This window comes from Corvus cornix, chromosome 10, assembly GCF_000738735.6.
Source record: "Corvus cornix cornix isolate S_Up_H32 chromosome 10, ASM73873v5, whole genome shotgun sequence".
NCBI classification, from domain to species: domain Eukaryota; kingdom Metazoa; phylum Chordata; class Aves; order Passeriformes; family Corvidae; genus Corvus; species Corvus cornix.
In genome coordinates, this window is record NC_046340.1 from 19,350,992 (window position 1) to 19,366,794 (window position 15,803).

The 15,803-nt window shown below is 52.0% G+C and overlaps 1 long non-coding RNA gene across 2 annotated transcripts in view; it reads right to left on the reverse strand.

Moving 5' to 3' along the window:
* LOC120410536 overlaps window positions 1-15,803 on the reverse strand; it is a 104,499-nt gene that overhangs the window by 25,637 nt on the left and 63,059 nt on the right. Inside the window, exons 7-11 of one of the 2 annotated variants that reach the window (XR_005602745.1) lie at window positions 11,930-11,979; window positions 11,467-11,527; window positions 9,172-10,286; window positions 1,764-2,927; window positions 6-123 (exon numbers count right to left, since the gene is read on the reverse strand). This is a non-coding gene — a long non-coding RNA (uncharacterized LOC120410536). The remainder of the gene's footprint in view (window positions 1-5; window positions 124-1,763; window positions 2,928-9,171; window positions 10,287-11,466; window positions 11,528-11,929; window positions 11,980-15,803) is intronic. The other variant, XR_005602746.1, reaches the window with a different exon arrangement.

The following is a 15,803-nucleotide window of genomic DNA, read 5'->3' on the forward strand; positions in this document are numbered from 1 at the left end:
TGTACCTGCTGTAACGCGAGGGTGCCATCCTTTTAAACGCGTATTTATGCTTTCTTAACACCCCAGATCTCCTCCTGAACGCTGGCTGTACTGCTGGGATTTATTCTCCGAGCTGGAGGGGGGCTGGAGCAGCCGTCAGGAGACGGGGATTGAGACGCACATGAGACAGGAGGAGGCAGGGGGAGAGAAAGAAAGGAAGAAGATCAATTAGCGATCTGATCCCGGGGACAAAACAGCACAAATGTGGTCCCTAAAGTTCCCTCAAGTCGGTCGTGGGCGTAAGGGCTGGGGAGGGACGCGGTGCTCTGTGACAGAGCCCAGTTACAGCGGCCGGGCACGAGTCCCCAGATCACAATAAGGCAGCTTGAAGGTGACAGATTTCATTGTTGAAGGTGATAAAATTCCGCGTGGCGCGCTGCAAAACAAGGGCTGGAGCTGCGCCCGGAGAGGGAGCAGCGCCGCAGGCAGCGCGGCGGGAGGGAGCGCTCTCCGCTCCGCTGCTCCGCCGGCCTGCAAAGCCCTGGAGAAGGGCCCGGGGCGGGGACGGGTTTGCTCTCGCCTGGCACAGGGCAGGGGAGCTGCTGGGAGGCATTGCCACCTGGGCCGTGGGAGCGCCGTCTGCCGTGGGTGGGCACCCGGGAATGGGAAGGGAAGGGAAGGGAAGGGAAGGGAAGGGAAGGGAAGGGAAGGGAAGGGAAGGGAAGGGAAGGGAAGGGAAGGGAAGGGAAGATCCTGCAGGATGCACACCGGCCACTGCACCTGCTCCTGCCCGGGCTCCGTGCAGCTGCTCTCCCCCAAGTCCCTCCCATCTCCTGTGAGGGTTACACCCGCATAGGCTCGCCATGAACAAGCTGTCCCAAAAGCTTCAGGCTTTGCTTTCTAGAATAACCCCCGATGCTGTTACACAGGTAAAACACCCACCCAGCAAAAGCCTGACCTTTGCTGCCCTTAACACGTGCCCACTTTGCTGCAGTCTCTGTGGAAGGGCTGGGCAAGGACAGGTACTGACTCTCAGTCACACAGAGGTGCAGCTCAGGCTGGACACTGCCCCAGCCAAGCTGCTTGAAATGCAGGAAAGACTCAGTGGCAGAGATGTGAAAACAACAGGAAAATCAAAGCCTGAGACTAAAGGAGCAATTAGACCAGCCTCGGAATATATTTGAGTCAAATCAATCCGTACAAGAATTGCAGTCACGGTGTGCTGGTGCCCACACTTCTCCCTCCCTCCCTCCCTTCCTCCCTCCCTCCCTCTTCATCTCCCTCCCTCCCTCCCTCCCTTCCCACCCCAGGCTGAGCTCCAGCCTCACTGTCTGCTTCATCAGAGTATGCACAAAGTGCAGTGACAACACGTCTCCTAAGATGCTTTATCAGTTTTGCAAAGTCCCAGTTCATCCTCCTCTTGTGGATCCATTTACATATTGATGCATTTATTCCCCTCTCTCCAGGCAGGGCCCGTGAGATTAAACTATTTTATTTACAAAGACATTGAGGTTGCAGCTCCTAACAATTAAGTCAGCCAAGATGGAACTTTGCTGGTGCTCTCAGATTGATGTGTGAACAGAGGAATCGGCCTCGTCAGCGATTTGGGAGCAGCCAGGGGGACTGGCTCAACCCCATCTCTATAAACCACTCAATAGCTGCTGCAACTGGGAAAAATGAACTGGGGTGGTGGGAGGCACCAGTGAGCAGAAGGGAGAGATAATGAGGCAGCAGAAGGAGTGATGGATAAAACCAGGAGGAGAAACTTTCCCAGCAGGGCTCACCTTCAAAGGTTGGTACTCCAGAGTGGGTTGTGCCTCCTGGGAACTCACAGGCTCCTGGGAGCTGCCCCTGCTCCGTCTTCCCCATCCAAGCCGGGCACACAAGGCTCCAGCACGTGTTCCCGTTGGATCCTGTGCCTCCCACCAGGTGAAATACATCCATCAGAGCACCTCAGGCTCCTTAAACACCAAGCTGAAAAGTCACCTGCCTATTCAGGCCGGTATAAATCTGGCACACTATTGCCTCTCCCTGACAGCAACCTCATCCAGTGCCAGCGCTCTTCCCAGCATCTCTGACATTTCAGAATTATATTTAGAGGCCTGGATGGGAATTTAATTTTGAAGTTTTCCACGGCACCCTGTCATATAAATATTCTGCAGTGCCTGCCGTCGGGGGTGTTGGTGCAGAGCGAGCCCGTGCCGCTGCCTCTAATTAAACAGGCCCAAGGAAGGGCACTAAAGAGTGCTGGAACCATCTTAAAAGTCAGCACGTGTCTCCCTATTAATTCTCACCCTGATCTTTTGCATAGCGCTATCGCCAGGCTAATTAATCACCGGTGTGAGCTCGAGCATTAATTGGAACAATGAATCATTTTTTTTGTCTGTTCCTGGCCACTTCTAGCCTATAGGAATGCAACTACTGCCATTACTTTAATAATTATTATAAATATAAAGCCAGCAGCACGCACTACATCGGGTAGGCATTAAAAAAGACGTGGTATTTGGCCTGGAGCATTAACAATCTGGTGCATGTTCAGGGGAGTGATGGATGCAGCCCACTGACAGACTGGAAATGTGCTCCCTGAATCACTTTAACTCAGGACACTTTATGAAGGTGCTGGGGAAAGCACAGGTTTCAGGGATCCAGTGTCTGGATCAACACGCTTCAGCAGGTCCTGGCCACTCGTGGCTTGTTGGGACTTCCAGGGCGCCCAGGCATGGAAACGTCTCCATGAACTGCACGAGGGGAGGAGAAGCTGCTGACGGAGCTGTTCCGAGGGATCAGATCATAAATGCAGGGAATGACTCAGGTGCACCCTGCATCCTGCCCAGGAGAAGCACCTGCATGCACAGTGCCCAGCTGGGAGGTGGCAGGGACAGCGCAGGCACTGGGGTCCGGACTCACCGCCGGTGTCAGGCTGGCAGAGGCACTCCGGGCTTCGGATGCTGGGAAACACAAAGCCACAGGATGAAAACAGAGCTTTTTAGGGAGGAAACAAAAGCTAAAATGTGAACAGCTATAAAGCCCCAGTTTGTCACCCAGAGGACAGCAAGTATTTCCTTTCCTTGCCAGCCTGGAGGCTGGGGAGAAGCAGAAGTGGGTGAAGGAGAGCTCAAGGTGAGGCCCATTATTTACTGCTGCTGATGAATAAGCAAACCCCCACATCATGTTTTCCTCCAGGACAAGAAAATCTCTGGAGTGTTTAGCAGGCTGGGCAGTTGTTCTTTTCCCCCTCTTGGCGTGTGTTTTACACGCTCTTCCAGCGAGACACAGGCCCACTATTAATTGTTCACACAAAAAACACAGGGAATTCTCCTCCGCCCCCACTCAGACCCAGCAAGACCGAGTGGGGGAGGGCTGGAAAAGTCACCTACTGAGACAGAGGTGGGGGGAATAATGTAAGAAAGATCTAAAAGGATTTGTGTTGGTTTTTAAAAAAATGTAATATACTTCTCTGCGCCAGTTTAAAAGCACAGGCTTGTTTGAACTTCCTAGGGAAGGCGGGAGCGTGGGGCAGGAATTGGCAGGCTCCGATCTGGCTGCTTTCCTTATTATGAGAAAATCCACTCTGGTCTTGTGCGAGGGTATGAATTCTTCATCTCATACTGTGTTTGCACAGAAGCGTGAAATACATCCCGAGCACTGGTGCCCGTCCCCAGAGCACAATGCGAGAACAACGAGGGCACTGAGAATGGGTGAGAACGGGGCCGCTGCTCCTCCAGGGCCCGGGCTCTGCACTGCAGTCCCCACATCCGTGGCGCTGAGAAGGAGAACCCGAGGCACGTATTTCCTCCCCAGTGCTCGGGGGCCCTGAGCTCTGAGCTGCCGTCCCTGTGGGAAGCTCCCGCCTTCCCTTCCGTAAACGTTCCCCCCGCTGCCGCTGAATCACCAAATAATCAGGAGACCCGTGGGAAGGGAATTAAAGGGTGGTTATCACGCTGCCGTGTTCTGCTCACTTTATTTGTTTTAAATGACCATGAAAGCAAAGGGGGGGAAAAGAAAACACACAAGTGGAAACTTAATTGAGCTGCTGAAATGTCTTTAAAGGAGCATTCTGGGCTGGATTGCGATGCCTCGGCTCCCACTGGTGGCATTTGCTCACATGAGTGGGCAGCTGATGAGGCAGCTCGGGACCTTTCTCTGAGTGATCTGTGTCTCCTGCTGCGTGTTTGGAGCAGAGGATGGGCACAGACATCCAGCTCTGGGGGCCTGGAGACACTGCACGTCCCAGAAAGGGGCAGGATGGGAGCGGGCTGCAGGTACCCAGCATTGCTTCAGGCTACACAGGTCAGAGTCCTTGTTTCACGGCAGGGTTTGCTACTCCGAGGGGAATATCCATGTTGAGGTACAGCTTTTCCCTCCTGGAGCCAAAGACCATCTGCCCTGGCTCCATTTCTGGGCAGGAGGAAAGGCGAACCCGTTCTCATCACAGGCACCAAAGTGCAGGCACGAGGTGACAAAACCACCTGAAGCCACAAAACGGCCTTGGTTAGGTGCTGTCTCAGGGTGGAGGTTTGGGAAGGGCATCCAGAGGGGCTGCAGAGCCCATGGAGGATTTATGGGGCAGGAGAGTACATCAAGGAGCTGGGCAGCAGCTGATCCAGGACAGGAGCCCGATCGGAGGGACAGGAACGGTGCCACAGGAACAGGAGGGAACTTCCCAGCAGAAAAGGACCAAAATACGGGGAGAAGACTCTGGCAGAGAAGAGGGAGGAACTGCCCTGACCAACTGGCTGGAGCTGGAATGTAGGAGAGGGGGCAAAGAAAAGCCAAGATGTGGAAAGGCAGGTCCCACAATCCAGCACAAACCAAGCCACCCACACCTGAGGGAGAAGACAGGGCGGGACCATGTGGGAAAAGGGGGCTCAGGGGATCCAGTGTGGGAGCCAAGGGACCTGACAGGGAACCTGCTGGACCTGCTGGAGCAGCCACACTCCGGCTAATCTCCGAGTGGAACAGAACTTGCCTCTGGCTTGTTACACCCCATTTTATTATGAGTCCAATATGCACCCAAGTAAATAAAAATGTGTTTCTCTCTATTCAATCTTCTGCTGGATCTTAAAATCCTTTAACGTGCAGGTAACTCTATCAAAGACCCTTGGGAAGGATCCCTGCATTTTCATGCCTGAGTTCCGAGTCCTGTGCAAATCCAAACAATGGGAGGAGGGAGAGCTGAGCTGCTCTGCCCTGCTGTGTGCATCCCTTACACTGGCCCAGCACTGCTCAAAGGAATGGACCAGCTCCTTTCTGACCCAGTCGTCCAATCTCCTCCCTATGCATGGGCCAACTCCAGCCCAGGAACAGTTTTTGGGATGCCCTGTCTCCTGCTCAGTTCCTCCTCCCCATAACTCCATGGCCCAGGCGTTTTGCCAGGTGCCTTCCAACCCCAGGATCTCCCAGGAGCCTGGTGCTCTGAAATCCAGTGAGGTGGGGTACACATCCCACTTGGGCTGGGAAGATAATGAAAAGGGCAGCCAGGGATGGGAAGGGGGATGGAGACCTTCCTGCACACCTCCTGCTCCACTGGCTCTCACTAGGTCAGCACTTTCTGGGAATTGCTGTGTTGCCAGATGTTGATTGGGCATCTGACAGGAGATGAATAAAGCCAATAAAGCTCTTATTTCTGGCTATAAAAACAATAATGAAAAGCAGACGGGGTGGGGGATAGGCTGCCCAAGGCCTTCCCAGGCCACACTGAGCCGACTGTAGCAGGACCTACCTTCAGCTGCCTTCCCTTCCTGTTCCCTCCTGCCTGTGTGCCATGAGCAACAGCCCTGAGCTGGAGCACTTGGACGACGCTGTGTACAGTCAGAATTCCTCCATTCCTGTCCAAGGCACTCCCTTTGGTTTACTTTGCCCTGCCAAGCTCCCCAGCCCCAGCCCTCCTCCAGCGCCGTCAGCGCAGAGCCGACCCCACAGTGGGAACAGGGCTGTGCACGGCGGGGCAGCTCCGGCGTCCCCGCACGGGCCAAGTCACCTCCTTTACAGGACGGCTCCCCTGCCTCCAGCGCGGCACGGGAGAGCTCTGTTCCCGTGCCAAAGGCTGCCCAGGCCTCTCTCCCCGAGGCACAGCCCTGCCTGTGCTTCCAGCTGCTGCACAGCTAAAGACCAAGGTCTGAATATCAGGCACTTCCTTCGTGCTCTGCTGTACCAGCCTGGGGATATTTGGCCAGTTCTGAGGAGTTCTGAGATTCTGAGATGTATTTCTGCAGGGAGAGTTGCTGCACAGCTGCCAGCAGAAGAGCTGCCTTTGTCCCTCCCTCCAACAGTGACACCTCTGCTCTTGGGAAGTGCTGCAAAAGGGGCAGATCATAGAAAATCACAGGACCCCAGACTGGTTTGGGTTGGATGGGACCTTGAAGCTCATCTCATCCCACCCCCTGCCATGGGCAGGACACCTTCCACTGTCCCAGGCTGCTCCAAGCCCCAATGTCCAGCCTGGCCTTGGGCATTGCCAGGGATCCAGGGGCAGCCACAGCTGCTCTGGGCACCCTGTGCCAGGGCCTCCCCACCTTCACAAGGAAGACTTTCTCCCTAATATCCCATCTAACCCTGCCCTCTGGAAGTGGGGAGCCAGATCCTACCATGCCCACACCTCCCAAAGCCAGGTGACAGCTGCAGATTTGGAGGGTGAAGGGGTATTTATAAACAACTCCCTGGGTTTATAACCTCATAACCAGGGATCTAAATGAGCTCCTGGGCTGCCCCATGAGAGCTCTCGAAGAACCCACAAACCTGAGGGTTGGTGGCAAAGGTCTCATCCTGCCACTCTGCCAACCTGGGAATGCTGGCACTGCCCCATGCACACCTGGCTCTGGATAAACCTGCAGCTCCAGCTCAGTCCACGGCAATCAGAGCAGCCCTGTTCCCTGCTGGGATCCAGGCTGGCAGCTGAAAGGAAACATTCAAACTGTGCATTAACACCATTTTAGGGGGTGGCCACCACCACAGGGACAATGTCCAGCACCACAGGGACAGCATCCAGCCTGGCTGACACACGGTGGCACAAAGCAGAGTTGTGTGACCGTGGTAAGCTGCAGCTCAGGCCTAGCTCTGACTCCTAAGGCCGGGAACAGGAGTTCTTCCCAAACAACAGCGCCTTCAGCCCAGAAACTGCTGCAATCCATGTGGGAAAACTTCCTGCTGGACCTCGGAAGGCCAAGGAGTCAATTCCTGATGCACAGGCTGGTGAGCTGCCTCAACACCACAGGTGACAGCTGTGCAAACACCTGCACCAGCAGTGACACACACACCTACGCATTTAACATCTCTGTTTTCCCAGCCCTCCATTGCCAGCATAATGGATTGGGAATGCACATTTAAGGTGGAAAGCATTCCTGGAAACTGGCTGTTCTTCAAAGGCATATTTACTGGATGTTCCAATAGCCACGACTCCATAAACATGCAGTAATATTAGACTGGCTAAAACTATCTGGGATAAAAGAAGAGTGAAACTCCCATTGCCATTTTATTTAATATTTTTATCAATTATCTAAATGACTCTATATAAATCCTTGTCACGGGGAAGTTTGCAGATGCCAACGAGATTGGTGGGAGGGGAACAAGAAGCAGGATCAGACTATCAATACGCTGGGATCTGACACGAGTGAGAGCTGGCCACACGCCAGTGAAACGTGATTTAAACAGTCAGGTGCAAGGTAAGAAATCTGAAACCAGAAACACAGGTTACACTCACACGATGCTGCCTCGGGAAGGAATAGTTTGGAAAAGGACTTGGAGGACACTGGAGATTTGCCGTAGCCCTAAAGCTGCCATAAAGGGGGACTGTGATCCCTCAGTGCTTAGAAGGGACAATGGATGATCCCAGCAGGAAGGGCTCCTCCTGGCACACATCTCCAGGAACCTGCTGGAAGGCCGTGTTCAGGCTCTGTTCCTTCCTTAATGGAGAAAGGGAAAATACAGGAGCGGCTCTGCAAAGCCAAACAGCGACCCTGGGGCTGGGGAACGGGAGCTGCCCAGCGTTCTCCTGAAGGAGCCCAAGGGTCAGCTTGTCAAGGGTGTGACTGAGACAGGAGCTGGCCACTGCTCCAGGCACTGACTGGGATGGCAGTTGGTGGGGAGGGCTTTTGGGAACAATGATACCTCTTCCGAGACAGCTGCAAATTTAACCTTGAAGTAAAACCTAACAGAAACAGCCATGGACCATGTCCAGCACTGGAAGAGCTTCCCAGGGCACCAGGTGGAGTGATGAGGTCACATGTTTTCCAGAAGGGGTTCTTTACCTCACCTCTGGGAGGAATTATACAGGGGTTTGACTACACTACATGTGGCTGTGGGAATCCCTGGATTACTATACTGGAGTCTAGTCCTCGCACAAACTGTTTGGAGCAGGCATCTCTTTGCATGTGGAGGAATGGAGGAAGCCTGTGGAATGGCCCAGGCAGCCTGAAGGACTTTTCCTGGCTGCCTCAAACTCTACACAAGGGGATACTTCTGCTTAAGCTTTACATACTGTAAGTTATAGGGCTGTCTCTTCCCAAATTAAGCAAACAGAGACTCCCTCCTGCCGAGCTGAAAATCTCAGTATCAGTTTCTCCAGTCCTCACCAAATCCTCACCAGTCTGGCTCTGGAGAAAATGCATAAAGAACCCCCGTCTGCTCCGAGTTCCAGCTGGGGAGCTGCACGGATATCAGCGAGGTTTCAGGGTGTAACAGAGCAGAAACCAGCTCAGCATGCTCATCTTCTCAAGCTAAGTCTGTCCTTCTGTTTCCATAGATTAGCTCTTCCCTGCATTCCCCCTGCACAGGATGCCAGCCTGGCCACGGCAGCAGCGAGCCGTGAACAGCGGGAGGTCCCGCTTCATCCAGCACCAGCTCCCACATCCCCAACACTGGCGGCTTTTGTTCTCCTCGTTCCTGTCTGATCTCTCCAGCCCCGTCTTACATTCCTCCTTCAGGGCCCCCTCCGAAAGTTACTCCACAAAACAGGATGCTGCTTTTCTATTTCAAATCCAGGCCGGGCATCGGAGCAAAAATAAAAAGCGATCCATTGTCACATCGAGGCACAAGGGTCTTTCTCTATCCCTCCCTTGGTTTGTGCAAGCTCAACTATCCCAAGTAAAAATTCAGCTGTTTGGATACACAGGGAATACATGGACTCGGGCAGTGGGATACAAGGAGTGTATTTCCTGGATAAAAAAGTGAATCCATTGAATAAACTGATCTTACCTGAACAGTTTCCTGCCAAAGCCAGCTGGGAGCTCGTGTCAGTCACTGGGTGAACTCCACTTCCCATTGCTCCCATTCAGTGCTGTGTCCCACGCAGCCCAGCATCTCTTGGCTCCTAAATCCCACCTCAGCAGCAGCAACTTTTCCACCATAGACCAGATCCTTGGTGGAGTACCAGGCACAAGTGCTCTCGGCAGAGCCAGGTCTGCCCAGACAGTGCCATCCTTTCCCTTGGGAGCTGCAGCGATTCTAATCATGAAACAAGCAGCTTCCTGACTGCGAGCTATTGCTTCCCTGGAACAACAGCATTTCAGAGGGAATGTGTTATTGAGACAATAAACCAGGCTGTGCATGTCCAGATTAACTTTCATCTGCTGTTTCCGGGAAGGAGCAGCTGCTCTGACAGCTCCCTGCGCCTCCCGTGCCCGTGTTGGTGTTTGCTTTATCTGGAGCAGGGCAGCCCCTTTGAGGGGACCCTCCTGACCTTCCCAATTGCTACAGGCAGGTCCAGGCTGCAGAACTGGAGTCCTTTCAGTCGTGGGAGGAGCCCTAAAGACCAACAGAGCCCACGCTGCTATTGAATGCTCCAAGCCATGGGGCCAGACCAGAGCTACCCCAAGTAATTCCTCCCGAAACACAGAGTGGACCAGCACTGGACATCTCACTCCCCAGGTCTGTTGCTATTGCACCTTCCTGCTTCCTAGTGCAGGTGGGACCTCTAGGAAGCCTCTCTGCCCCTGCTTGTCTCCCTGCAGGACCTCATGGTGTTTCCCAGACAGCTTACACAGCCCAGTTAGCTAAATCCCCCCCCATTCCATTCTGTTCTGGTTCAGCTAAACAAGATTCCCACTAGCAGGAGAGGGAAGGTGGTATGATTGGAGCTCACAGGTTACCCACAGCTGTCAAGAGCAGCTGTGGCTGCCTCATCCCTGGAAGTGTTCCAGGCCAGGTTGGAACAACCTGGTGACTGGACGGTCTTTAAGGTCCCTCCAAACCTCACCAGTCTGTGATTCCCTGATTATCCTCTCATCTGTGAGTGCAGCCCTCAGAGGTCCATGCCCTGGGAGCTTGGCTTGGACCAGCAAACCCTCAGACTTCTCCAACTCACTGTCAGGCTGTGGAGAAAAGAAAATCCAGAGCTGAGGTTCAGGAAGGGAACCGTGTGGAGGCCCTGAAGGAAACGGAGGTGAATCCCCATAAAGAAATTACCAGGATCATTAAGGATTAATAATTATCTTTGCATCTGATAAGCTATTGGAGCATTAATTTCCTGCGAGTTTTCTGTGAGCAGTTGTGTGTACAACAAATTGTGTGTGAGCTCAGCCCGGCGTTCCCGGGCTCTGAGGACAGCCCGGGTAAGATGTGCTCAGCCACCAGCTATTTTCCAATTAACGTGGAGCTGTGGTGTGATGAGTAATCGTGCACAGAGAGAGAGAATCTTAATTTGCCTGCCCTTAGAACATGTTACTGGGATTTCTAATGGGTGACAAACAATTGCAAATCCTCACCAACCAAAATAACAGGGCCCTGGCCAGTGTCAAGTCTAATTTCACCAAACACCAGGGTCATTACATTCTCCTGTGGTGGTTGCTGTGGAACTGGCACCAGGAATGAGTTATTCCCACTCCACGGGGATTTCAGATTTCATCTTTGCTTCTATCTTTGATTTATTGAACAGATTTATTTTCTGGGTCACATGTTAATATTTTTGCCCTTCTGCTAATGATAAGGTTTGCAGTTCAGTGTCTCATTGGTGAAGGAATCAGGAGTGTGGCATCTGAGTGTGCTGGAAATGCAGCTGGCCACCTTTAGACGCTTCCACTGGCTCTGAAACACTGGTGTTCTCCCGCTTTGCAGAAATCTCAGTTCCAAAGCATCACTCTTCTCCCAGAAATGAATTCTGCCTCAGGAGCTGATTTAAATCAGAGACCAAAATAGAGGAAAAACCACTCTCCTGTTATTTTCACTCTTCCCCTGCTCAGAATCTCATGCAACAAATCAGCTGCTGCTTACGGAACATCTTCCCAAGACTGAGCATTTTTCCTGGAGAGGCTGGAAGAGGAGGGCACGTCCCACCGCCGCTGGAGCAGCACAGTCAGCACATCGCCCTGCAAGCTGCTCCCAGCTACTTTCCATCAAACACTGCTGGGCAAATGTTTATGGTGAGAGGTTCTTAAGGCCCCAAAAAATTTTAAAAATGAAGGAAAACTCTCTCCGTGTCCTGCAGGTGATTTGTCTCCCCCCACACCCCCAGTAAAACCTCCCCATCTCCACACTAAAAACCCCAGTTTGTACCTCCAGCTCTGCAACTGCCACGGAGCATCCTGGTCCAGTCAGGGTCATGTTTCCAGCCTCCCTACAGAATTTAGCAAGATTTTACTGCCAGAAAGTAATTTCTCTGCAAAGAAAGACCAGTAAGTCTTGCCTGATCCCTTTAGCTCTGTATAACTCCAAATTTAATGACCCTACACGCTGCCGTGTCCCGTAAATCTTTAATAAAAATATTAAAGAGCCCCAGCAGAGGATCTGCTGCTCAGCCCCCCTCATCACTGACACTCACCCTGAGCTCTGAGCCTTCTTCCCAGTATTTTGCCCTTTTCAATAATAGATTATTTTAACCTTCATTTAGGGAGTTTGGGCCATAATCCATCAGGCAAAATTTTCTTAAAGCCTTGTGGACAATCAGATAGATTTATACTATCTAGCCTGATAGTTATTTCATTAGCATAAGTGATCATATTAGCCTGACATGATTTACCTGCAATACATCCATGCTGACTCACTCCTATTACAGTAAATTTATTCATCCTAAAAAAAAAAAAAAATTGAGCTATAAACTAACTGTAAATGAACATTTTTAGAAGAACAACATTCCTTTGGAATCTCTGCCTCCTGTCCTCATTTCTGTTGGGATGGAGCACAGGCATTTTGGGGTTGTTTTGGGAATGGGCCAGACTAAAAGCGAGCCAGAAGGCACAGGAACAAGCGGACACATGAAAGAATTATCACTGCAGAGAGGGCAGCCACAGTCAAGGACACTTGACTCCTTTCACAGAGAGCCACAGCACCAGGAATTAAGCCTGGCACGAGACACTCAAAATGGGATTTATCTGATCTGATTTCCTACAGACCCTGACGAAGCCCCTTGGGCAGGAGAGAGAGGAGCAGGTCCACCTCGGAGCTTCCAACCACAGACCCACCACTGCCTTCTACTCCTAATGGGACTACTAAAGCCCACCCCCCAAAGGTAAGAAAGCTGTGGCGTGGCCAGACGATCTGCTTCTCACGGCTCCTTCCCCACCTGGCGGGCAATCATGTTCTTCCCTAAAGGAAGCTGAATGCAGCTGCCAGGCCCCGGGAGCAGCCCCAGCCTGCAGGGATTGCTGCGGGCACAGCTCACAGGCACTCCCTGGGGCCTGGGGTGCAATTCCAGCTCTGCTCCTGTCCTCTTGTGCCACCTTTAGGCACAGCACCTTCCTCCCGGAGCTGGCTTCCCCTCCCACCTCGAGCCTGCCTTGGTTAAACCCTGAACTCTCCGGATATCTCCCAGAGTCTGCTGGGCAAAGATGTCTAAATCTGCTTCCAACTCTTTCAGTCAAAGCAGAGACTTTTCTTTCATTTTGCTGTTGGCTGAATGTTCAGTTGAGATTCCTCCCACGGCATTTAAAGATGGGAGAGGAGGGAGAGACTTTTTATATGGGCAGGTAGTGACAGGGCAAGGGGCAAGTGGTTTTAAACTGCCAGAGGGCAGGGCTGGATGGGATATTGGGAAGGAATTGTTCCCTGGGAGGGTGGGCAGGCCCTGGCACAGGTGCCCAGAGCAGCGGTGGCTGCCCCTGGATCCCTGGCAGTGCCCAAGGCCAGGCTGGACACTGGGGCTTGGAGCAGCCTGGGACAGTGGAAGGTGTCCCTGCCCATGGCAGGGGGTGGGATGGGATGAGCTTTAAGGTCCCATCCAACCCAAACCATTTTGGGATTCCATGACTTGGGAACTTAACCACATAAATTAAAAGTTTTGTAATTTACGTAAATTAAATTTTGTCTAGGGAAGCATTTTGATATGAAAGGATGCTCACGAAGGCCCCCTCCACAGGCAGCTCTTGGATAATCATGTTACCACCTGTATCATTAAAGTACATTTTAATTTCAACCCTGCTCTCCAAGTCAATGAAGCCACATTCAACACCATGCTGAGGGCAAAGTCAGTCAAGTAGTTATTAAATGGTCACAGTTGAGAGGTAGAACAAAGGTCCAGTCATTAAAGCATTGGAAAACTGGGCCTTTTCCACTGTATAATCCTCTGTCAAGCCTCCCCACTGGTTGGCACAGTAAAATAATATAGCCAGAGATGATATTTTTTCCCTCCTACATAAACTCTCATTTAGTTTCTCGGGGAAAAGAAAAACCTTTTCAAGCTCTTAAGAGTTTGAAGAGAAAAAAAGTTAAGTGTGACAGTCACTGAGGCGTTTCCAGGCTGCTGTGCTGGATCAAGGGATGAGTTGTGTCCTTGAGGAGGAACAGGCACCAGTGAGGATTCACCCCTGACCAACCAGCACAATTCAGTGGAACTGAGGCTGGTCCTTTAGCACCATTGACTTCAAAAGGTTTTAAGCACATGTTTAAAATTGTGGGAGGCTTTGATAGCCTGGGATCTTGGTCAAATCCAAGGATCTCTCTAGGAAAGGAGGAGACACTGTCCCCAAGCACAGGACACACATGGCACTCCACATAACCCCTCAATCAGCACATCATCTGTGCCCTACCAGGGAATCTGAGTCTCTTCTCGATGAGCACCATCAGCGTCATGGCAGTGCTGCAGAAACCTTCTCCTTAATTACACGGGACCGCTGGAGCAACCACGCGCTGTGTAATTAGTCCCAAAATGAAGTATTTCAGTAACTTGCATTTACCAAGTGGTGCTGCCATCCTGATTGCCAGCCACCATAAAAAGATGTTCTTCTTACACAGGAAAACAGATTTTTCCTGCTTCTAGGATGCTGCAGCTTGGAGAATTTTTCCAGGCTTTTCAAACATCGAGTCCTGTGTCCTTACAGATCTCAGGGTCAGCACTGACAAGGGAGCTTATCAGGCACAATGATCTCTGGAGCAGGTTCCCAGCTGGATTAAGCACTGCTGTGAAGGGAGGAAATCAACCCAAAAACTAACAGGGAAAATGACAGCCTTTCTGCCGTTTGACAGAGATCTTGCTTTTCCCTCTTTTTTCCCTCGTACACGTTCATAATTTTGTAGACAGGTAATTACATGTCTGATGTAAAGACCACCCCTCCTAGTTCAGGCTTCAAAGCTGGCAGAATTCAGCTGCAATTTCATCCCAGCAATCACAGATCCAGCAGAAATGCAGCTGGGATGGAGGTGGAAGAGCTCACTTCCAGTCGAGGTATTTAAGTGGGAGACATGGAATCAGCCACGGAGCTGCTGCTCCTGCCTTTACCTTCATCCTCCAAGCACAGGGGAGACCTGAAGGAATGCAGAGCTGAGCTCAATTCTCCCACAAGATGGGTATCCAGGCCCCCCTGCCCCCACCTGAGCAAGACTGCACCCAACCTGCTCTCTCAGGAAGGGAATTAAGCGGGGTGAACCAAGATACCCCTAAACCCGAGCCTGTTTCCTACAGCCAGCTCAGCATCCCAGCCCTGCCGTTCCCATCTCTCCCACCCCGGCCGTGGCAGGGCCAGAGCCAGCTCAGTCTGCCCGGCCTCCCTGCCCAGGCGTGCCCTTCCTTCCCCACGGAGCCCCACAGCCACATTCCCTGGGACTGCGAAACTCCCGGCAGGCGATGGCTGGCAGCCACATGGGCCAGTGAGCACACGTTATGTGGGGAGGGCAGGAGCAAGGAACACCTCGGGATTTAGGGCATGGTAGCCCAATCTTCCAGCTTCCTCTGAAGCACGGAGTGGACTCTGCTCAGGAGAGGAGCTGGTGTAGAACTCAGAATCACAGAACATTCTGAGCTGGAAGGGACCCACAAGGATCATCAAGTCCCACTCTTAAGTGAATGGTCCATACAGGGGTCAAACCCACAAGCCTGGCATTATTAGCACCACGCTCTGACCAACTGAGCTAATCCCAGTGAAGAACTACAGGGAATTTTCACAAGGACACTGGCCCAGACACTCTGCTCCTTTGTCAGGAGCTGGTCTGGGGGGGTCAGAGTGAGAGCTGCACTGCCAAGGCTGCCAAGATCAGGCGTAAATGAACATATCAAACAACCAGAGAAAAAAGCAGGAAGGGAGTGAACAAACATTTGCTTTAACAGCAGCTTCCACTCACCTGGATCTTGTCAAAACACCTTTATCTCATCACCAGCATCAGCATCAGCGCAGTGCCATCCTTGTAGGGCAAACAAACCTTCCCACAAGATGTGAAGATGAAGAGTGAAAACAGCTTCACTGGTTTTCTAGTGACAGGATGGCCAGTGGAGAAAACTGATATTCCCTGAACAAAACCAAAGACTGGGTAGGAAATGAGCCCTGAAATTACCATCAGACATTTCCCTGTCTAACAGACGTTGTTCTGGAGGTCTTCAGTCATTGTTATCTCAGGGCTGTGCCTGGCATCACTTCTGTCTGACACATACACATGGAACAAGCCAGAAATGTATCCAAAGTGCT